Source organism: Bactrocera tryoni, chromosome 4 (assembly GCF_016617805.1).
Source record: "Bactrocera tryoni isolate S06 chromosome 4, CSIRO_BtryS06_freeze2, whole genome shotgun sequence".
NCBI lineage: Eukaryota > Metazoa > Arthropoda > Insecta > Diptera > Tephritidae > Bactrocera > Bactrocera tryoni.
In genome coordinates, this window is record NC_052502.1 from 50,858,465 (window position 1) to 50,883,771 (window position 25,307).

General features: G+C 36.9%; 1 protein-coding gene and 1 long non-coding RNA gene across 5 annotated transcripts in view; one reads left to right on the forward strand and one right to left on the reverse strand.

The window, feature by feature from the left end:
- Positions 1-24,245, forward strand: part of LOC120773798 — a 151,943-nt gene extending 127,698 nt beyond the window's left edge. The window contains exon 3 of the long non-coding RNA XR_005705190.1: positions 23,839-24,245. This is a non-coding gene — a long non-coding RNA (uncharacterized LOC120773798). The remainder of the gene's footprint in view (positions 1-23,838) is intronic.
- Positions 1-25,307, reverse strand: part of LOC120773797 (zwei Ig domain protein zig-8) — a 586,297-nt gene that overhangs the window by 102,938 nt on the left and 458,052 nt on the right. The window lies entirely within an intron of this gene.

Sequence of the window (25,307 nt, forward strand, 5' to 3'; positions counted from 1 at the left end):
AATGCGTGGCAGTTAAATAAATGTTCCAGTGGAAGACGAAAGTAGTCCGAAATGAGTGCGCATTTGCAAACCAATTTATTTAAGTAAGTTTTTTACAAGCTTGTGCATATGGTTACGTACAGTTACTTATATGTTTACACACATACAAATCTTATGTACTAAGTAACCTGATGTAAGAGAGAAAATAAACCTTTATTTGCACATCGATTTCTTGTAGCGTGAAGGACACTTCCTGTTATCGACAGCTATCTTGGTGTGAAAACCGCAAACAAGTACGGTTAGAACAAAAACCAAAACCTCCTAACACGCACTCACTTGTGTGTGTGGCTTTCCGCAAACCGCACAGCCTTCACACTTCAAAGCGTCAGAAAATGTAATTTTCGTACCGTCCCACATTCTTTAACTCGCCTCACCTTTGCCAAGTTTTATTTGCATTTTCATGCTAAGCAAATAATACACGCATGCACACACACATTCACACTTATCACACGTGCTTACTGTATACAAGTGCAGTGTGTTTATAAAAGTCAAAAGCAGCATTCTCATGCGTTCAGCAAACAAAATGTGTCGCCACAAGTTAATCCAAGTCTTATGCCTGACTTGCCGGGCGTATGAGTAACCAAGGCAGCGAAAAAGCTAAATATACATAACATACATGCATATGTAATACAAACACAAACGAAAGAGGTAAAGGCAGTGCGGTGTGAATGAGTGCTTATTTGTTAGCATTTGGGTATTTTCGTGGAAATAAACAAATGAGCTCAGCAACGACAGTCAATTGCGTATTTATTCAGTTGTCGTCGTACATATAATATGTACGTACTCGGTTGCTCCTATGTCGTTCATATACACATATGTGTGGTGTATGTGTCTTTGAAAGAACACATTCCTTATTGTACTTTTATCTTATGCCTATTGCCATAATGACTCAAGCAGCCTCTTTGTATTAAGTATTTTGTTAAGTGATCTTTATTCTACCTTTTAAATTGTAATTTTTATGATTTCTAAAACATTTCTGTTCGTAAAATATACACCTTTTAGGCTTTTGTAACGTGTTGCTACGAAGCTCAAAAATTGTTTTCTTCATCAAGTGAAGATGTGTAAGACGGGTGTGCCCAAGGCGTAGTCTTATAAAGCATTTGTGGTATTAGTTGGTAGTCATATTGCGTGTTTGTCTGGATTGATGGATTGATGTTTCTGTAATGACCAATTTTTTTGCTCCATTCGTATTGAACTTTTTTGTGAAGGTCTTGTAATATCTCATTCTTGATTTGTTTTTTCGGGAGTGGAATAAATAGCTGAAGGGGAGATGTTGAAGCCGCTTAAGCTACTTTATCTACTAGCTCGTTTCCTGTTATATCAACATGACCTGTGATCCACATTAGCTTAGTAGTATTGCTTTACTATTTGTGCATATAATAAACTTATTGCTTTTTTTGGTGGACAGCTTGAATTTCAGCCTCGTAAGGTGAGTTTGATCTTGTAAAACTCCGTTTGCTATCAGAACACCATTTTCATGGACTATTGCAAAAGATGTTCCATTATTATTTTTTGACCCATCCGTAAATAGAAATTTCCAGTGGCTGTTTTTTAATGGAGCGGTCGCCTCTAGAAATGCTTATTTATAGATAAGTAGGCTAGTTGAGTCTTTAGGGCATACAGATAGCTTGTTGATGAATGATTCGGAACATAGCAAGCAAGGGGGAGTGATATGTTTTCTAGAGTTTTTGATAACCCATTTCTGTGTTTGTTTTATATTACAGGACCGAACTGAAGTAAAAATGAAGATTTCTTAGTTTTCGGTTGAAAGTTTTTTTTATGTAGGTGTCGCCCCGCCCTCTAACAGCTACAGCCTAAGCTACTAAAACCAAATCAACCAAATTTGCTCAGAACAATGTATGATATATTATTTAAATTCAGAGATAAGGCTTTTATCATTATGGTATGTCTGTATATCAAATATGGGTTGAACCGGATTAATAGTTCCTTTAGCCTTCATATGCCGAATATAAAGATTTTCGAACTTCCAATGTGAGAGTTGTCTTAATAAAAATGAGATAGCGTATTTTTCTAATAATACCGGATAACAAAACACTTCCCAGCAGCTCTATTTCAAACAGTTTTTATCCGGTATTGAAACACAACATCGAGTGTTGTAATGATGGAATGTTATTGATTCGTGTCTTGTCGCGTATTCCGCTCTCTCAATTTTTTTTTGGTTTCAATTCATGTGTCATACAATTCTCCAACTTTTTAATATTTCCAGCTACTTTAAATGTTTTGAAATGAGTGATTCCCAAACATTCTATTAGCTTTTCTGGTGATTGGCAATAATTTTTACCCGGCAATACTTCCACTTCATTATCAGCAAACTTTGATCACCCAGAACGTTCCTCGTTTTCAAAGTCAATATCACTACTTTTGAATCGTTCCAACAAATTTTCGCGCGTCCGCTCAGTTTAGGCATATTCACCATCAATCCATTTATTGGTTTCAGTTGCTATCCGGAAAGAAAAATTCTTTTATATTAACCAGAAAAAGTAGACCGGGATAGATATATCCGTAGACTTACACAATTGACGTGTTAAAATGTCCTTACTCTGTGGGTATTTAACAAAAAGTACCCGAGTACATGATATTTAAAAAAATATATTTTGCTATGTTGGTATAACTGTTCTTAATTAGTGTGCCAAATATGAGCGCGATCTCTGAACTAGACTACAAGTGGTACAAAGCCTTTAAAGACAGTCGAGAGATTGTTGACGACATGCGTCGTTCTGGACAACCTTCGACCTCTTCAACTGATGAAAAAATGAACTGAAATGACTGATTGAAAAAATGAAGTGTATGGTGCTTGAAAATCATCAGCCAAGTGTTAGAGAGATGGCAAGAGAGCTCGACAATCTTCGCGAGTCTGTTTGAATGATTGTAGTGGATATTTTTGGGGTATAAAACGCGTTCTTGCTCGACTTGTATCGATAAAGCTGAATTTTTTTTTCAAAAAGATCATTGTAAGCAGGTCTCTTTGAACAAGCGGATCGTGAGAATTCCGATCCCAATTTGATAGAGAGCTTTATAACTGCCAATGAGACATGGGTTTATGAGCTTGCAACCAAGTCGACAACCATCGGAATGGAGGGGAAAAAAACGAGCCAAAACCAGAAAAACGCACCAAAGCCTCTAAAAACTCAAAATGATGTTCATTGTTCTTTTCGATATTCGTGGTTTGATGCATCATGAATTTGTTTTTGAGAGACAGGCGGGCAATAAGGAGTTCTATTTGACCGTATTAAGCGGTTTGCCTGAGAACATCCATCGAAAAGGCCGAAATTGTGGAAGAACAATTCATGTATTTTATACGATTATTAAATATCATAGCATCGATCCACGATTGTGACTGAATTTAAAGTCCTAAACGCAATAAAAACCATGTATCAACAGCCCTACACACCAGATTTGGGTCCGCTGTTTTCTTGTTCCCCAAACTGAAATTGCCGCTCCGTAGAACTCGTTTTCAGTCGATCAAAAAGATAAAACAAAGTTCGCTAAAGGGGCTGAAGGCCATCCGAAAAAGTTCTCGTAAAAAGTGTTTCGAGAACTAGAAAAATCGTTGGCTTAAGTGTATTACATCTGGTGGGGATTACTTTGAAGGCAACAAAATATATATTGATGAATAACGTTTTTTTTGTTTTATTTACAATTTCCGGGAACTTTTATGTATGTTAACGTCTCCACTGTTTCTAACTAGCATAAGTTTTCTCTCTATACTAAATATAGTGTTCTTTCTTCTTTTTATGCTGGATGATACTTCACACCAGAAAATGAATTTTCTTATAAATGTTATGTTATAATTGGAAATTTCTGGCACGTGTAATAAGAGTATGTAATATTTTCAACATTATTGACTTCGGCTAGCAGACATCTTAATATTTTATATAGCGGTGAAATGGTAAACAGAAAAGGTCACAACAATTTTTATGCTAGACTATTTTGTTTTTCAGACCTTTGAGAGAGCTGGACAGATTTTGAACCAATTCTATATTTTATAATTTTTTTTCATATACATATATTTTAATGACAAAACTGTTAATTTTAAACTGAAAATTAAGAAGGAAATTCATTAAAGACATTTGTATTGCCAAAATTATTCTGCTGACTTGAAATATTAAAATAACTTTCCTACTCATCTTTGCGAAAGCTTACCGCAACACTATTGCAACTCAGTTATGGAAAAGTTTAAACAACCATTAAGTAACGGTAAACAGTACATAGCGAAATATGAAAGTAAATACAGAGAAGTAGCGCGACAGGGGATACTTTAAATTTTAATGTCAGTTGAAGGTACACAAACACAAACAACAGCAAACCACGAATCGACCGCACAGCGCAAACAGTAACGGTTAGTTGTTGCGGCAGTGACAACATCAATATTCATTATGTCTATTAAGACAAGCAACGAACGAAGTTAGCTACAAATCGTCGCGAGGAGGGGGGTGGCTGCAGCCCTTTGTAGTGCACGAGCCAATAACGAACGCGAGAACGCACCAGGCATGCACAATGAAGTTGTTAGTTAAGTGGAGTGTGCAAAAGCGCTGCGGTCGCCACCAACTGCGCCTGTATGTATACTTGTAAAAACGCTGACGAAGAATATATAAATACACACACGAAACATAAAACATTCCGCTTGGTTGAGGAGGTAGTGGAAGCGCTCTCGCTTTGTAGTTGTTGTCAGTATATTAGTCTGAAGGACATTTACCGTGCTAATGCAAGCGAAACAATACAAAAAGAAACTAAATGATGTTTAAGGCGCAAAACAGAAGAAAGTGTGGAAACAAAAACAACAACACAGCGAAAACTGTCAACAGCAATGATAGCAATAATAATACCAACAACAACAATAACTGAATGTTTCCATAAAATGTAACGCCATGTAGCACCGACCATGTGGCGCGTGCTGAAGCCTGGCGGTCGCGCTAGAAGTAGAGATAACACTGGCAAAAACGGAGTTTAGCAGCTGTAACGGCTGTGTCGCTTACTGATTAGCAATCATTATGAATAGTAAATTATGTCTGAATCCGCACAGCAGTTAAGTTGTTGGCAACAGCAACATTGTTGGTGCACTGAATACATTTGCCACACTTTTCGCGGTGATTACAATTCGTTGGCAATTCATGTGGCATGGTCAGCGTTGATGACAGTTGCCATCAGACGGTGCCTGAGCACGTTCGCTTAGCCATAAAATTTAACTGCACATAGCAACTATTAGAACTTTTTTATGAAATATTTTAATATATTTTTAATAATAGCCAATGTGGCGTTGCTCTCAAGGGGTCTCGTATATTTTTTGTGGATTTTTTATGTAAAGGTGTGTGAGCATTTTTTTATATGTCAATAACTTATCCTTCATTTCAATTATCTTCTATCATTTCTTTAAAATTTCTCACTGCTATTCTTCTTTACTGACACAATATTTTTGTAAAAGATTTTGATCTATTCATAATATTCTGCTAATTCCTTCTGCGTTCTTCAACTTATCGTAAGTAAGAAATGTCATTTGATACCGAGTACTTTTTCATATGGTCTTTCCAAATCTGATGTAGGACATACATGTATATTTTGCTTCTACATCAAATATTATTAGCATGTGAATCCAAAGTTCTCAACAGCTGTACAAAACTCGGATAGATATTTGGGGAAAAAATTATTTTCTAGACGTTGAGTTTTAAGGAAAATGAAATTTCTCCATGTTTAGAAGTTAGCCTCAAAGATCGAAATATTTGCATTTGAATTTCGAAATTGAATTTATTGCACACTCTAAACAATTCCAGGAACTTGCAGGGCGCGACTGAGGTGATGTGATATCTGTCTACGTTGATGAAACCTAGGGCCTTGAGCCCGATTCTACAAATTGCTAGGTTGTAATCTAGAATCTGGTATTCTGAAGTTTCTTGTTCACATCGCAAAAACGGCAGTTTGCGCAAGAGACTAAGCCCATGTTGGACAAGTGCTTCCTGAGGCTGCAGTGCCCTGTATAGAGCGTGACAAAGGGGCGGAATGTGTCTCGGAGTAGGTTAATTATATTTTAAACTTTACAACTTCTTTATGGGGTGGGACCTCACCGCAGTACTTGGTTCCAGCCCCATTATCCTGGACGCTGCCGCAGAGCGGGCTAAAACGTTGCCTTTATACTCCGGAATCCAGATCAGGTGTACACGGTTGCAAACTGATTAAACCGCCTTTTCTATATATTCTTCCACTAGAAGCAATTTGTCTTCATAAGCTGAGCTCACCTTTAGTGGCCCTTGACTATTGCTAAGTATAGCAATACGCTGGTTACGATAGTTGCGATGGAGATTTATTTCTGCATGAAAGATGCTCGGAAAACGTCCCATTGGTATGAATAGTTCGGTACGCGGACCCGTATGCTCCAATGTTTATCAGTGTTTTTGATCCATCAGTGTACCACTGCATAGTGCTGCCCTGCAGTAGTAGATAGAGCATGGAACCATTCCGCTGAGTAACTCTAAAGTTTACCCTGTTCGTAACGCTTTCTCTAGGAAGAGGGGTGAATGGTGTGTCTTCCCCTGGGGGCTTTGTTGGTTGATACGACATTATCTTCCTTTGCCAAAACCCTCTGCCGCCATGAGCAGCATGGTATCATTCGCTACCTTTCTGATCACTAGATGCAACGGTGTGAGCTCCAGGATGACTTCAAGTGCTGCGGCTGGGCAAGTGCACATTGCTCCTGATGCTCAAACGCAGGCAAACCTTTGCAGCTTCGAAGATTGAAGGCCTATCAAAAACTGCGTTGCATCGGAAGTCCAAGCAACCACTCCATAAGTGACAATAGGTTTTACCATCATGGTATACAGCCATCTTATGATACCTGGCTTGCAACCCCAGGCCTTAGCCGGAACTTGTAAACATTTTTTTTTTATTTTATATTTAACTGCTCTCTTCATTGTTAAAAATGTAATCATTTTCGCCAATTAAGAAGAAGAAGAATCATTTTCACCTAATAAGGATCGGGCGGTTAGCAAGTTAAAAAGTAGTATTATTATCAACATAATCAGATCAACGGATAGTATGTTGGTGCTAAAAGGTATAAAGGAAAAATGAGCGAGAAGAGCTCACGTTTCTTTGTCCGATAAAGACGACGGCTTGATTAACATTGTAAGTAAAAACAAAATAAATTGTAAAGGTGCACATAAATTGATAAAAAAATACCCCTCTCATAGTCATTTAAGTATTATATTTTTTTATATTTTTTTTTTTTTTGTTCCATTATATCAATAATATTTTTCGAATTCTCCACTCGCGCCGAAAAAAATGTCTTTCGGTCTTTGGTAATAATCAAAGAAGGAAATTCTTCTTTATACTCTTGCAACATGTTGCTAAAGAGCAACACTCAACGATTGTTTGTAACACATTAAACTAACCGAGGCAGATATATAAAAATTATCAAAATGACGAGTCGAGTTTAAAACTGTAACAAATGCTAAAATAAATAAAATTTTCTTAGAAACCAAAAATTCTACAGCTTAAAACACGCGAAACACACCTAAATAAACAATGGTACGCTACACTGCGTGCCACAACCGATGTGCTGAGGGATGCATTTTCCGGGCGCCTAATCTCCCGTTTGGCGATTTGCACTGGCCAGCTAGATCGCCTGATTTGACCACTACAGACTTCTTTTTGTGGAGCTTTTTGAAGCTGCGGGTTTATGTCAACAAGCCTCAGACTCTTGCAGCTCTTAAAGACAATATCCGTCAAGAATGTGAGGACCTATCGCCGGAAGTTCTGGCCAATTTGATTAAAATGCCATAAAAAGGGCTCAAATGACAATCAACCTGTCGGCGGCCATTTACATGATATTATATTCTCGACTTGATGTAAAAAATGTAAAAGACCAAATAAAATTAATCCAGAAGCAGAATCAAAGTTTTTCATTTTTTAAAAAAAGTTTTTCATTTTCAAAAAAACATCGGAAGGTAATTTTTGCGCCACCTGTTATTTGTAACTTTATGTCACAGTAAGCAAAATCGGGCCCATCCACAATTACAATTTAAAAATTATATAAATCTGGAGCCAATTACGTTACCGAAATGAAACTTTGAATACAATGTGTATTTAAGGTGTGCGACCTTCCAAAATTAGTCGATATGAAGAACTCATTTTTTGGTATCTAAATTCCGAAAATGTTGACCTTAACACTTTGGCAGATTTTTTACCGAAAATATCGATCAATTTATGAGATAAGCATCTTAGTGAAAGTTAAAAGACATTTTTTTCTGAAAATATTATATCGTGACGCTGAAAACGAATACATCGGTCCAATACACATAGCAACATGTACCGGATAGAAAGACTTTATTATGTTATGTTTGTATTTTATACAGATCAATAAGTAAGATATTTTAATGAAATAGAGTAAGCATCGCCCTCTAATAAGAGTGTCTTACTAAAAGAGTGATTGAAAGTGAGTATAATTTTCCTAGCCACCATATAGGTAATAACTGTTTTATAACTTCCTGAGAAGTTTATAGCGTTTATAGTGATCAAAAAGTAAGATGCATTGACCAAATTACTGGGTATACTAAGGCTTAAACTGGAAATGGGTGTATGATGTATTAATGAAATTAATTCGATTTCTGAAATATAATGTGATTTAGAGTTGAATATTTATAAAAATGAACCTCATATTCCTAATATAATGACTTTTTATTATATATTATACTTATTTGGTTGACTTTTTCTCATACCCCGTATGTATTAAATATTGCCCCTAGGATGAATGTACTTCATATCTCATTTGAGTGAATTTACGATGATTTTAAATTAAATAGTTCGGACGCACAATGTAGTAATGAAGCTAACTGAGTCTACGAGGTATAGTATTGCTTAGTCGAAAAAGTATTTTCGTATTTTGTCAATAGTTGTCGTTGCAGTCGTAGATCGCCAGTGCTGCCAATCACATTGTGTCATACCATATAGTGTTGGAAAAGTGAGAGTAAGCTCCACTTAACCAAAAAAAAATTAAGTTCTCGGAAGTTGAAAAAAATTACAGCTGTTCAAAAATGAGTGAAATTAATAAAGAAATTCACTATATTTTGAAATTTTTGTAGAAAAATTTATGTAGACGTTGCTGTATCAGTTCGTGTAGCACAACTCCCGTTCTCTGAAATTTCTAAATTTTGATTTCTTCTTCTTAATTGGCGTAGACACCGCTTACGCGATTATAGCCCAGTTAGCAACAGCGCGCCAGTCGTTTCTTCTTTTCGCTACGTGGCCAAGCGTAGACAGGTCCCTTTCCACCTGGTCCTTCCAACGGAGTGGAGGTCTTCCTCTTCCTCTGCTTCCCCCGGCGGGTACAGCGTCGAATACTTTCAGAGCTGGAGTGTTTTCATCCATCCGGACAACATGACCTAGCCAGCGTAGCCGCTATCTTTTAATTCGCTGAACTATGTCAATATATCTCGTACAGCTCATCGTTCCATCGAATGCGATCTGCACCATATAGCAGGACTGGAATTATGAGTGACTTATAGAGTTTGGTTTTTGTTTGTCGAGAGAGGACTTTGCTTCTCAATTGCCTACTCAGTCCGTAGTAGCACCTGTTGGCAAGAGTTATCCTGCGTTGGATTTCCAGGCTGACATTGTTGGTGGTGTTTACGCTGGTTCCTAAATAGACGAAATTATCTACAACTTCAAAGGTATGACTGTCAACAGTGACATGAGAGCCAAGTCGCGAGTGCGATGACTGTTTGTTTGATGACAGGAGATATTTCGTCTTGCCCTCGTTCACTGCCAGACCCATTTCTTTTGCTTCCTTGTCCAGCCTGGAGAAAGCAGAACTAACGGCGCGGGTGTTGAGGCCGCAATATCATCGGCATACGGCAGCAGCTGTACACTCTTGTAGAAGATGGTCCCTTCTTTATTTAGTTCTGCAGCTCGAATTATTCTTTCCAGAAGCATGTTGAAGAAGTCGCACGATAGGGAGTCGCCTTGTCTGAAACCTCGTTTAGTATCGAACGGCTCGGAAAGGTCCTTCCCGATCCTGACGGAGCTTTTGGTGTTACTCAACGTCAGTTTGTCACAGCCGTATTAGTTTTGCGGGGATACCAAATTCAGACATCGCGGCATAAAGGCAGCACCTTTTCGTGCTGCTTTCAAATCGACGAAGAGGTGGTGTGTGTTGATTCTCCTTTCACGGGTCTTTCCCAAGATCTGGCGTATATCTGGTCGGTTGTTGATTTTCCAGGTCTAAAGCCACACTGATAAGGTCCAATCAGTTTGTTGACGGTGGGCTTTAATCTTTCACACAATACGCTCGTTAGAACCTTATATGCGATGTTGAGGAGGCTAGTCCCACGGTAGTTGGCGCAGATTGTGGGGTCATCTGTTTTATGGATTGGACATATCATACTTAAATTCCAATCGATGAGCATGCTTTCGTCCCACCATACTTTTTTATAATATATATACATACATACGTAATTATTTATGTCGTATATAATGCTACCCCGCATTTCCTGGCGCTCGTGCAGAACAACTGAGGCTGTCGTTAATAACTTCATGACATGGTATGGGTAATGAATTAAAATTGTTTTACCACAACAATGCCAATGAGTGTTATTTATAAACAACAAAAACACAAGCAAAAAAATAAGCCGGAAAAAATAATAAAAACTCACTTGAGTACCCAATTCAGTGAAGCAAGGTATACAGCGAACGTGGACCGAATCACCTATGAATATCTGAATGGCTGTCGGTGTCAAGCGCATTGTGGCAGCTGCTGCTGGGGCGAGCCCTTATGCTGACTGTTGTATATAACATACACCCATGCACACACACATATATATTTCATAGAGGGCCCACAGGGACCGTAAATGTGTTTCTGACAATTTAAGCGTTTTGTAAATTAAGGCATATTTTATGTAAAGAACAAGTGTTACAAAAAAATAAGCAGCAACAATGGCATCGTTTAAGTGTCAACCGAACACACCCAAAACACACAAAGCGCTACGACAAGCCCGGCAAACAAGCCAGCAAACAAAGCGATGGAAAAAAGGCAAGTAAACAGGCACTCAACTGGAACTCGAGTACCCTGAGGGAATGCAGCAACAACACCACACATTGTGACTTAGATTAAAAGCGCACGACCACACGAATCACACTGGCGGAGAGAGAGAGAGAGAGTGCGAGGAGAGACATACGCGTTTTGTGTGCGGTGAAGGAGCTGTTGTGCTCTGCTTTGTAAATAATAATGTCAGCTTGGTACCGGCAATAAGCACTTGATATGCGAGACATAAAGGTGCAACAGCAGGCATACACACTTGAGTTTAAATGGAATTTTAATACCGTCGCAACATAAAAAATTGCCAAGTACACGAACATGATTGCGTGTATGTGTGTGTGTACCAAAGTCAACCCTGTACTTCCATAAATACATGTCCTGTTAATATCCTCTTTTATGCCGCACCACTAATGCAAATGATCCAACTTTTTGAATTTTCATTTTCCAGCTTATTTGCTTGCAGCGGCAGCAGCAGCGACAATTGTTCTTTGTTTTTGCACAACTTTCTACTAACTTCTCCTGCTACCTTCCTTCTTACTTTGCACCCTTTAAGCTCATATGAGTACACAGGCGACCAGACAAAGGCGCCAGACCGTGAAGGTGTTGTATGTTTTGCAATTTTAATGACTTTAATGGCCCAGTTGCGTTTATTGTTTGAAATTTTCTACTCCACTGCTCTGAGTATACACTCATGGTGGATTTATGGAGAAGATGGAAAGCTCCAAGCCACAATTTATTCCTTTTTAGTATGACTCTTAATTTATATGTTGTGAATATATGGAAATATAATATCTCATAGTCCGCACACTTAAATTATTATGTTTTAAAGTTATTTTATGCAATTATCGCCTCTATTGGGTAAGGCTATCAGCACGAGTATTGTTGCAGCTAGGCAACTTTACATCAGCAGTTATATAAATATAATAATAATATATAAAAATATAATATTACTTTTCCCATATAAGTGATATGATTTATTTTCAAAAAACAGAACTTCTTGGAGATCATTCAATTTACCAATTTCTTGAAATAAGCGAAGCTCCAAACTTTTCTCGCATTAATTCGGTTTTTGCACGTGTTGAGTGGCATGTGGCCAAGTCTTGTAAGAACCAGATGTTGTCAAGATCAATTTCATTCAATTGCAGCCATAAAAAGTTGGTTATCATCCAAATATAAAAAATATTTACATCACCACTCAGATGAAAGTGAGCCTCATCGGAGAAAATGATTTTCTTAAAAAAATGCTTATTGTTTTCAAGTTGTTCCAAAGCAAAATCAGCCAATTCACGACGTTTACGGTGGTACAATGGCTTCATTTCTTGAGATTTAATTTGGATGCAAGCCCAAATCCTTTCTCAAAATCCATCAGGTTGTGGTTTGAGACAGTCCCAATTCTTGAAATAGACAAACTGCAGTCTTCAGCAACGCTTGCTTGAACGCCGGCAATATTTTCATTACTTCAAGTGGTTCTTTGTCTTATTGGCGCTTGCACATTGTTTAAAAAAAAACTTGCGCTCGAAATTTTCAACAATTCGACGAATAGCGAGCACAAGATGACGGTTATTACTTCCATAAAATGGCAAAAGCGCGCAAAAAGTTGCAATTGGAGAACGATTATTTAAATAATAAAATTTAATAATTTGTAAACGTTGTTTTTGCGTATATCTTTCTATGATGAAATTGAAAATATTTTTGAATAAAACGAACAAAAATTATAGATCATAAAAAAATTAAAAATGACCGAAACGACACTTAGAATTTATATCATCTCCACTGAAACCCAGATATTTTGACAAACTATCGGTTACCAATCGCAGCTAAGTTAGCAGAAAAGTTGTTTACAGCATTTCGAGTTTGAATGTTCAGGAATGCGAGCAAATATTTTCTTATATTTATTTACGAACTTTTCTAATTAAATCATGTGCCAAAATTAGTATCCTTAAAGGGCATCATAATTTATGAAAAAAGACAATATTTGATTGTGAAAATCATGAGGCACACACAGGAATCTAACACTCTCTAATAAGACGAAGAAGAAGAACCTAATAAACATAATGATTTTAAAATTCAGTGCATGCACTTAACATGCTAAATATTATGAATATATGTATATGAATTATTTATTTGGAGATTCGGATATACTACTGTTATCAAATTGAAAGGTGAATCTTTAATTTATACTTCGCGTGTTTTTCGAATCGGTTAATTTTTTTTTGTAAGTTGGTAGTACTGAAAATCTGTGATATCTATGATAAAATTCTAAAAGTGAATTCTTCGATTTTTACTACAAATGTCTGAATTTATTGAACAAAGAAGTGCGATAATGCACCATCTCATACTGCATTGGTTATTCGTGATCATTTCGCCACATTTTCAACTAATATCGTGCCCAACCTCCGCATTCGCCTGTTTTACCTTCGTGTAACTTCTGGCTATTCAGCAAATCTACATGACCACTCCAAGGACAACGTTTTGACTAAATTGAGGATATAAAAGCTGAAAATATAAAAGCTCTGACGGCCATAACGACCAAGTATTTTTCCAAGTGCTATGATGACTGGAAAATTCGTCGTATTGAACCGGGAGGGGTTTACTTTAAAGGAAATGAAATGAACAAAATTCACATTTCAATTTGAATTTCGCATGAACGTTTGATGATCACTTTTCTAGAATCAAGAACAATCTAATGTATTCCATTACCACTGTACAAAGTAGTAATAAAAAGTGATGAGCTTCGTACCAAACATTGAAAATTTCTTTAATTCCGAAACGCCATATAAGAGGCTGATTTAATTTTTTTAAATATTTCCACATGGGTTTGGAATTATTTTTATTAACCTACTCCTGTATCTTTTATTATTCGTAACAGGTGCAATTAAATTCCAAGCACATCCTTTATTTCTGCTCAGCAATATCATCGCTTAAACGCATTGCCTTCGAAAAAAGCTTTAAACTCTGCAATTCAGTTACCTAGCAGGCGTGTTCTCTTTTACCTGCCTGTATTTTCTGCAAGCCACTTTGAGGCACTATGGTTGCTGAAGTGAATTTTTCATATGCACAAAAGACACAGCAATTATCGATGAACACAAAGAAAGCCAATAAATAAATGCCTGAGGGAAGAGAATTTTTCGTTAGAAATTCTTGAGCGGCAACTATCGCTGTATCCAAGTGATTTTTTCATTTTTTCTTGAGTTCCGAAAATATGTCCGTAGCATACAAGCAGGAAAATATTAGCTTTGACTTAAGAGAAGAAAAACGTCAGTACACGAAGAGGCAATGTTTGTTGCATTCTCCTGCCGCTGACGCTTTGCGTTGCATGTCTGCTTATGTCAGTAAACTTGCCATTGATGCTCATATGCTTTATATGTATGCGTCTGTGTATGTAGCCGTATAATTGCTACTAAAATAGTATCCTGTCACAGACATGAACTTTGCCACTACATTGCACACAGTGAATGCCATCTTACAACGGCATTAGCTCAGCACTATTTGACAGCGTAAATTTGATGCATGACATAATACATATAAACAGGAAGACCTTATGTACGCATGGTGTCGTGTGGGCAGATAAAAACTTTACCCGACATAGAAAGTTAAAGTTCCCCATTTAGGTTTTCTCTTGGAGTAGTTCTCATCAGATGATTGAGTGGTACGTATAGTGGGTTTTATGAAGAAAGGAACAAAGTGCGGACAGTTCAATAGTTATCTGATAAAGTCAAGATAATGATATTCGGTGGTGAATTTCACAACACTATTACATCAAATCAAACTACTTTTGAACGGGTTTTTCGTGCTGAAAGATCAGCTGATAATCGTTTGGTTATGAAACACAATAGAGCTTTAGTTATGGTTCTGCTTTTGGTCAGGGATTAGCTTCCATTATTTGCTAATGGGAGTCGCAAATCATACCAATGCATTTCCTTTACTGAGTTTTGGTCGAAAGCTTTCAACATAACATGAACAGGCAGACATTTTTGACAAAGATTTTGACCAAATTCGTCTAAAGATGAAGTAGTTTTAAATAAATAAACTCATATTCAAATCGATTGGAAACATAAACATAATCATCATTTGAAACCTTAGTTTTCAGACTGGGTTAAAGATCTCCAAAAATATGCCTTTGTCATTGTGTGTATGCGGAAATGTTGTACATGAGTCAGTTTACCTCAATCGTTTTCTCAACATAGTGACATGACAAAGGATGTGCCAACTAGAAACATAAAAGCCAGCGTTGTGTAGACAGCAAAAAAGGTAGCTTAATACTAGTATAATACTATATGGTAAATTGCATTTGACTTCAGTACTAGTTGCAGACTTTAAATGTTGCATATGTATTTACATATGTCTAGGATGCGAATAGGCATAATAAGAAATTTAAATAACTGTTTTAGACGTTACAATTTAATAGATTGAACAAACAAGTAAATTAACAACTCCAGCAGGTAAATGATGTAGTTTAGTCTATTAATTGAATTTTAGGAATAAAATTTCAATTTTAATTTAAGTAAATCTCATAAGGCTGAAATGCTACATTTTAACATTGAGTTGGTGGTCTTCAAGATAGGTTAATATCTTGTAAATTTTGTGATTCTTGTACAGTACAGTATCTTATGAAAGAAAAGAAAAGGCGGTCCATTTCGTGGTTCCTTACTTTTTTAAAGAAAAACCACAGAAAATTCAAACTTAATGGAAAAATTTTTCTCTCAATAAATACATTGACTGATGCGGTGTGTCAGAAGTGGCATCAGTTTTGAAGAAAAATGGACTGATGATTCCATTGGCCAACAAACCACACCCAACCGTCGTTTTTTCTGAATTAAATAACAGCTCTTGAATTTTGTTTGCTCTTCGTCCCAAATACGGAAATTTTGCTTGTTTACATACTCACTGGACCGGAAATGGGCCTCATCGCTGAACAAGATTTGATTTGAAAACGTCTGATTTTCTTCTTAGAACTTTTCAAGAGCCTATAGAGCGAAGCGATGTCGTTTTGGAAAGTCGAGCAAATATTATCCAATAATGAATGCTGGGCCTGAAAATGGTTATGGTGTTGCAAATAGTATGCTCACTAGGCAGATTGAGTTACTGAGTAGATTTGAATCTGATTTGAAATTACTTTTTATAAAATAAACTATATGGTTATGATGTTCAGCTCTTGCGACAAGGTTGTCAGTCAAAACTACATTTGGTATTAATTACAGCTTACTGTAGGTCGAAAATAAATTTTTGCTTTACAGCTATTCAAAAGTAAAAAATCATAACAAAGCTCTTATGCCTCCAACACCTGGAATTAGCTGCCATTTGGCTTGTCAAAAAAATTTTAATCGCTTGTAACCTAAAGCAAAGAGGAAAACGGTTGACATCACCTCAGCTGCCAAGCGGCGTTGCAATTTATGGCACACTTTTTCGGCCAAAATATCTTTTTATGGTTGCTGCCGACAGTGATATGCAGCAGCACTACGTGTTTTTGTGATTTTGCAAAATTAAAGGTGTAGCGGTTGTTGTAGGTTTCTTGTGAAAAAAAATGTGACGAAAATTTCAAAGAGATAACAAAAATGGTTAAAAAATTAACCGAAAGCTAACAGTTTTGTATATTCATACTATACATACATATAGTATACCATACATGAGTTTTCCAGCAGCACATTTTTTGTTTAGCTGGCTTATCGAGACGCCAACATGATTACACAACCTGTCATTTTCTTTGTGCGCTGTTTGGAACAAGACTTTAAAAGCTGATTTATTGCTAAGGGTAAAGAATAAGTTAGGCTTTACTCAAAGGTACAATACAAAGAAATTCCGTTACTGCTTTTACTAGTATATGACAGGAATGCATTTGAGTCTGGAGTAGCTATTGACCTCTTTTCTTATCTCTTTTCCAAAATCTCCTTTAAGTACAAAAGTTTTCTTAAAAAGCTAGAAATTTACTAGCATGTATATAAACGATCAAGATGACGAGATGAGTTGCTCCGGGTGACTGTCTTTCTAACCTTCCGTCCATGCAAGCTTGAGTACAAATAGAGATATATTGACGAAACGTCGTATACCCGTTTTTTGGCAAAAAAAAGGTATGACGTCATAGATAGGCGAAATCGGACCACTGCCATGCCCACAAAACCGAAAACGTATATTATCCATAACTACATAAGTACTAAATTAAGATATAAAACTCTAATTTGGCACAGGAGATCACAGAAGATGCATCTGAGAGTAATAACTTTTGGAAAAGTGGGCGTGGTTCCGTCCTCTAATAAGTTTACAGAATGTGTCTCCTTAACAACTAAAGCTACAATAACCAAATTCGTCAAGCGCAAATATTATAAGAACTCCTATAAACAGTATGAACATGAATGATAAACTCCCACACTCCCCATATAACAGTACCGTTAAAAATTCCTAAAAACGCGGTAAATGAAAAGCTAAAAACGGCAGAGACGAAAAAATTTACGAACAAGATTGACTATGGTCACGGGCGTTGCACTGCCTATGTTTAGGTGAAATAACATATTTCAAGATACGCCCGCCCGACCAATTTAAAATTTGGTACGTCACATGAAGGAAATGAGCGAAATCGGTCTACAGATACGCCAACTTCCCATATACAACAAATTTAAACTCCATTTGAAACTGTCACTGTTCAGTATACAAATGAATAATGAATTAATATGTCAAGATAAAACTTTGCGCGAATAGTGCATTTGAGATGTGCCACCTTATGACTAAAATTCGCATAAATCGAACCAAAACTGTTAAAGCCTTTAGATACTGATCAATTTCTAAGATAAATAATTAAATTCAGATAAAATCTTTCCTTGATAGTAATATGTCTGTGTGCTACAAATGGGCGGAATCGATCAAATACTTAATGCGGGGTTTGTCCGGAAAGTAATAGGACTGATTTCCTTCTGTCGCGACTGTACTTCGGAGGGTGCGCCCACTGACTGGATTCGGTAGAGGGCGTTCCTCGCTAACGAACGAGCTGCTGGTCAGTTGTCTCCGAGCACCTGGAGAGTCAGAACAGACATTTTTCGTGTTTCCGTGAATGGTGCAAGCCGAAAATGCCACATTCGTTAGAGTATAGGTAACTCGGTAAATCCTCAAGAGACTCAAACGAAGGGTCAATCGGGTCCGACAAGACATCGCATCCGATTGGAAGTTGCACCGCGACAACGACCCGGCTCAAACCGCCTTTCTTCTGAACAGTTATCTAAACAAGGCCGGCATTCCAACGCTTCCGCAGCCGCCCTACAGCCTAGATGTGGTTTCCTGGCACTTTTTTTGTTTCCTTGCCTGAAAAGGCCGATGAAAGACAGAGGGGATCCAAGCAGCATGCACCAGGCTCTAAAGGCTATTCCGGAGAATGGCTTCCGTGACGCCTTCAATGCTTGGAAATCGCGCTGTTAACGCTGCATCGACGCAGAAGGAGCCTACAAGTATTTTGAAAGCTTTTAAAGAATTGGGACGATTGATTCAATCATTTATTTTAAATCAACTCAGTCTTATTACTTTTCGGAAAAACCCTGTATATGGGTTTTCGAACTTCTGCTTGACTTATGACCTAAATGTGAGGGCGTATTTTTCTTATAACGGTGCACATTTGTGCTTACAGGTAGAATGAATAAAATCAGATAAAAATTTGCTTCACTCAAAATGTTATAATTCACAAGCTAATGATCCGACTAAAAATCATATGTGTTTAATTCTAGGAGCGCCATCTATGCGTCATTCCTGGAAGTTTTCAATTGACTCATTATATAGGGTTGTTTTGGGGAATAATTCGTGACAAATTTCGTGAAGATATCTTGTCAAATATAAAATTTTCCTTATAGAAACTTGTTTTGGATCGGTCAGTTTGTATGATAGTAATTGTATCATATGCTGTAATTGTTTGGTCTGAACAAATTTTTCAAAGATTTTATTATACTACAAATATTTACAGCTATATCAATTCGATCAGAAATTTTTTTTCTGAGAAAATATCTCGTCAAATCAAAAATTTTCCTTATAGGCAATTGGTTCCGAGCCTTCAGATGCTATATGCTATAGTGAACGGATATCGGCGCTTCCGACATATGACAGCTCCTTGGCATAGTAGATCAGCTGAAGGACAACACCCAGGAACAGACCGTGTTAAAATCTTCGCTATTGCGTTCTCTTATGCTAATGGGCTTTGTTTCATTAGTACATGAATTCGCTAAAGTATTCATAAATATCCTAGCCATCGGTTTGGAAGCAACAAGTCAAAAACCTTACTCTGCATACATAAGTACATATAATAAAAGCAAACTAAAAGCTTCTTTCAACTCTGACTGCTTTTGCTAAAAGCCAGCTATTATATTCTCATAATTGGACACAGTTTGGCAGCTATCAATATATATATATGTAGATAATATGTTTGTCAGTTTGCAGAAATGCAGCTGTGCAGAAGTTCAAAGGCCAATTCCAGCTAACAATTACACAATTTATGCTCCTAAGATCTTTGAGCTTTGAAAAATTGGCCCAATTACCGCTATTTGCAATTTGAATAAAGAACTGAAGCAGCAGCAATCATAATGACAATGCAACAGGTCCAACAAAACTAACAATAACAAAGCCTAGAAGTCCAAATACTTACAGATAAATGTTGACAGATTTGAATGATGACAGTATTTTTTTCTATTTTCTCTTGCATCAATATTTCAAATGAGCATAAGCGGACAACAAAGTAGCTCGTAGATGCAAATGCCTCTCGATTTCCTATTCCCATTCGTCCTCATTACTGAAGCAATTTCGTTGACGTAGATAGTTGACCGGTCATGGTTGCTGGCCATTTGCTGATTTGCTGTAAGCCGGACGACGTAACCTCGTTTGCTTTGCCTAGCAAATAAGAAGGAACTGCAAAGTATCATTTCACATTATTACTTTTACAACTTTACTGAGTACTATATTACATTGGACGCTCGTAACTGTAGCAGACATACATATATATGCGGCGCTTGCTCGCCCACAATCTCATTACGTGCAACTTTCGCATTGTCGTCGTAAAGGTTTGGCATATTCATTTCTATACGCTCTAAAATATCATATTTTTAGCATTGATATAATGACATCTGTATAATTATCAACGTGCGCATTACTATTGCCAGCGTTATTATCGGTGCCACCAACTTATTCACAATAATGATTTTTATGCTCTGTGACATTAAATGTCATTATGCTGCCAAGCGCTATTTTTGCGCTTCACGGCTGTCCGCCAAACTGACATTCCAATTATTCTTATCGCCAAATCGTCCGCTCGCTGCGTTTTGAAACCGTGAACGTGCTGCCAGATCCGCTGCAACGGCAATCACACTAATACTTAGACGCGCACCTCAGTATCTTTTGCTTCGTTGCACAATTCGTTAGCGTCAGTAGCTTTTCGCCATTATTCGCAGTTATTCAGTGGTTTCGAATATGTCGTGAATTCGGTTTCTCAGCTTTACTCTTTTTTTATATCCATTACCTGCATATTTTTGGCGCCATTTTGGCATTTTTTGCTATCTTTTTAGTTGACGGTCCGTATTATGAACGAAGACATAGTTGACGTTTTGTTAGAGTTGCAGAAATGCGCTGCATATCCTACATATACCTTAATGTAGAAACAAAGACATTTTGTCCTGCTCTGCGTGCAACGTTTGAAACCGAACCGAAATGGTTGAGAAATTTTGATAAGACTTCTACACCCTTTTGTGGTTTTCATATAGTATGAAATGACGGATTATATTTAAGTCTAATACTGGTAAGAAATTGTTGATGGGTGTTGAAATAATCAGATTTACAAATAACTATTTATTTAAGCACTTAAATAAATGGCTTTAAGAGGTTGTGCAAATAATGAAGTAGTATGAGGCATCTACTTTGTATGTCCTATTTTTGTCGAGTTTCCATCTGTCGACAATACGACTGCCTTAGCCGAAAATATGCGTTTTAGCTTTGGCAAAACAACTCAACATCGAATTTAAATCGTTAATAAATTCTAAATGAATTAGAACATACTATCTCCCGCTTTTCACTTTGACATGTTTTTCATCTCCGCGAATACGGTAATAATCAAGCCTTTTTATACTCTCGCAACAAAGTTGCTAAGGAGAGTATTATAGTTTTGTTCACATAACGGTTGTTTGTAAGTCCTAAAACTAAAAGAGTCAGATATAGGGTTTATATATACCAAAGTGATCAGGGTGACGAGTAGAGTTGAAATCCGTCCGTCCGTCCGTCCATGCAAGCTGTAACTTGAGCAAAAATTGAGATATCATGATGAAACTTGGTACACGTATTTCTTGGCTTCATAAGAAGGTTAAGTTCGAAGATGGGCAAAATCGGCCCACTGCCACGCCCACAAAATGGCGGAAACCGAAAACCTATAAAGTGTCATAACTAAGCCACAAATAAAGATATTAAAGTGAAATTTGGCACAAAGGATTGCATTAGGGAGGGGCATATTTGGACGTAATTTTTTTGGAAAAGTGGGCGTGGCCCCGCCCCCTACTAAGTTTTTTGTACGTATCTTGGAAACTTCTATAGCTATTTTAACCAAACTCTATAGAGTCGTTTTCCTCTATATAAACTCTTCTATAAACATTTCAAAAATGCAAGAAATCGGATAATAACCACGCCCACCACCCATACAAAGGTTATGTTGAAAATCACTAAAAGTGCATTAACCGACTAACAAAAACCGTCAGAAACACCAAATTTTACGGAAGAAATGGCACAAGGAAGCTGCACCCAGGCTTTTTTTGAAAAATGGGCGTGGCGCCGCCCACTTATGGACCAAAAACCATATCTCAGGAACTACTATACCGATTTCAATGAAATTCGGTATGTAACATTTTCTTAACACCCTAATGACATGTACGAAATATAGGTGAAATCGGTTCACAACCACGCCTTCTTCCAATATAACGCTATTTTGAATACCATCTGATGCCTTCTCTGTATAATATATAGATTATGAACCAATGATGATAGCGGAATAGAACTTTACACAAATATGGTATTTGAAAAATATGTAAATGACGGATAATAAATCTCGATAATCACTTTATCATGCGAGAGTATAAAATGTTCGGTGACACCCGAACTTAGCCCTTCCTTACTTGTTAGACTTTGTATTTCAATGGCTTAGAACCCATTAGAACGCCAGTATCGACTATCTCACTACGGCTGCCGCTAGTAACCGATTATTTCGGAGCAATATATTAGTAGTCTAGGCCCTTCAAATATATATAACACAACCGACTTGTCATGGATGTAGAAATGGTTACTAAGAAACTAGAAATATAATTCGCCAAAGAACTAGCAGTAATATCGTAAAGAAATACAAGGAGCGTTACAAACTAAACAGGACGTTTTGAATCCAGCGCCCCTGGTGGTTAGAATCTGTTATCTTTATCTATTGTCCAGTGTGAATTTCATGACATTTCGTTGATTGGAAGTGAAGTTATTGCGTTTTCAGTGTCAGTATGTTTGTGTTATCGGTGCGAAAATGAGCTTCGAATAAAGAGCCAACACTAAATTTTGTTTTAAAATTGGTAAAACTTTTACCGAAACGTTTCAATTTGTTTTATCAAGTTTATGGCGCTGATTGCCTATCCCGTAGCAGAGCACACGGGTGGTTTCAACGTTCAAAGTGGTTGTGAAGACATAAATGACGATCAACATGTGGGTCAATCAAAATACGTCATCACCGAACATTCCATCGAAACTGTGCGTGCATTCATCAAAAATCAGCCGAAATTATCATTGAAGTTCATGGAAATGGAATTGAGCATCTCCAAAACATCGAGTTAGCGCATTTTGACCCAACATTTGGGCCTACGAAAGGTATCGTATTCCGAATATCGCGAAGATGAAAGTTGGCGTTTGTTGCACGATAATGCGCCGTCTCATCGATCTACGCTTGTGACCGATTATTTGACCAAAACTCACATTTTAACCAATAACCACTCCCCGTATTTACCTGGTATGCACCATGCGTCTTCTTTCTTTTGTGAAAAATGCATTTGCCCATGAAAGGAAGGCGTTATGCAGACGCAGAGGCCTTTCAATAGGCTTGCACCTGCTTACTGGCGGCCATACCGGCCAACGAGCTAGAACACTCGTTCGACATGCTTTTGGACCGTGCAAAAAGCTGTATTGAAGCAGAGAGAGACTATTCTGAATAAAACAAATTGATTTTGCTGAATAAATCATTTGTTCTATTTTTTTTCTTTGATTTCCTGTTTACTTTGGAACAATCCTTGTACAATGTAAAATAAAATTGATTCTTGTTTTAGTTTTCGACTAGAATACCCTTTACGATTGTAAAAATGCAGTGGTTACCTCCTAGCAGTACTAGAAGCCGAGATTCCATTTTTTACGGGTTTATGAATTGCTATGAAATTCTTAAGAAATAGGTACAAAATTAAATTAATTTTTCACCTAAACGTTTTCCTTTGGATAGGGCCTCCAAATTATCGATAACACCCCTTCTAGTCGTTAAAGATTTTTTAAGGGGTTACAAGAGTTTACGGGTTTCAATAAATCGATTTTAATTTATGTCTTATTAAATTCTAGAATATTGTCCTAAATTTTCAATTTCATCCGAGTAATTTTTTCCAAAAATTTTGAGAATTTCTCTGCTAATAGTGTATGTTTGAAACAATAAAACATACTAATAAAATATTTAATGTTTTATATGAGAAAAAATTGCTGAAAAAATGCTGTTTTTGTGATAATTTGTTTATAACATATTCCAGGTAACTTCGCAGGCCTTGACGCTGACATGTTGGAAGTTCTGATTGACTCCATCTACACATTCCTGGAACATTGTGAAGTCGAAAATATCTTAATGTTGACAAACGAGAGCAGCATTCCTTTTACTAGAATTGGATGTCTTTGGCGAGGGAACACAATCGTGAAAGTGATTTGGACAAGCTTTTCACACATGCGCTCACAAGGTTTCATTACACTTTGGGTTGATGCACGCGTAAAACCCACTTTCCGGCTTTGACAGATAAGAACCTCCGTTTGACGTATCGTCATCCCATGCCCGGAACCACTAACTCTTCACACTCGCTTATATGCCGCACGCTGGTTGCCGACAAATATTACACGCAATCAATGCGCATATGAATAAGCTGCGCTTCGTTATTCATTACAAATGTACCACTCTTTATTTAGTTATATTTAACATTTTTTCTTAAATAAGAAATAAAAAAATAAAAGTTGAAAAAAGATAATGAAAACGGTCAAAAGACACTCAAAAATATAATAAACATAATAAGAAAAATTAACTATTACTCTAGAATTCATGTATTTTTTTTAGTAAATTCCAATATTTGGATATTAGCCAAATAAAGATTATTAAAGAAAAAAAATATATTTTTATTTACTTTTATTTTTTTACGTAGAATCATCATTTTCTTCATTTCTTCCAATTTTCCAAAACTCCTCTCAAATCCCGTCAATTTGACACCAAAATCATCAAAATCGGTTAAGCTTTGCCGAAACTATGAAAAAAGTGCATTTTTCTTTGTTTCTTCCAAATTTCCAAAACTCGACTTCAATCCCGTCAATTTGACACCAAAATCATCAAAATCGGTTAAGAATTGCCAAATTACGAGAAAATCGCCATTTTCTTCATATTTTCCCAATTTTCCAAAACTCCTCTCAAATCCCGTCAATTTGACACCAAAATCGGTTAAGCTTTGCCGAAACTATGAAAAAAGTGCATTTTTCTTTGTTTCTTCCAATTTTCCAAAACTCCTCTCAAATTCCTTTAATTTTGGACCAAAATCATCAAAATCGGTTAAGATTTGTCGATTTTACGAATAACTTCTATTTTCTCCGTTTCTTTCAATTTTCCACAACTCCTTTTCAATCCCGTCAATTTGATATAAAAATCGGTTAAGACTTACCGAAGAAATAAGGGAAAAATCACCTTTTTTTCATTTTTCCAAAACTTCTCTCAAATCCCTTCAGTTTGACACCAAAATCATTAAAATCGGCTAAGATTTGCCGAAATTACGAAAAAATTACAATCTGGTGTCAACCACAGCACCCACCCACATACATGGCGGCGCATCCAAAATTTTTCCTTTCACCAAATCGCCAATTTGCACCAGGCGCCCAGAACCGCCCAGAGGTAGCTGCCGAAAAAAATATTATTTCCTCTAGCCTACCTCAAAGGCGCAGTATGAACTGCGCTACCGGCATATGCAGGACA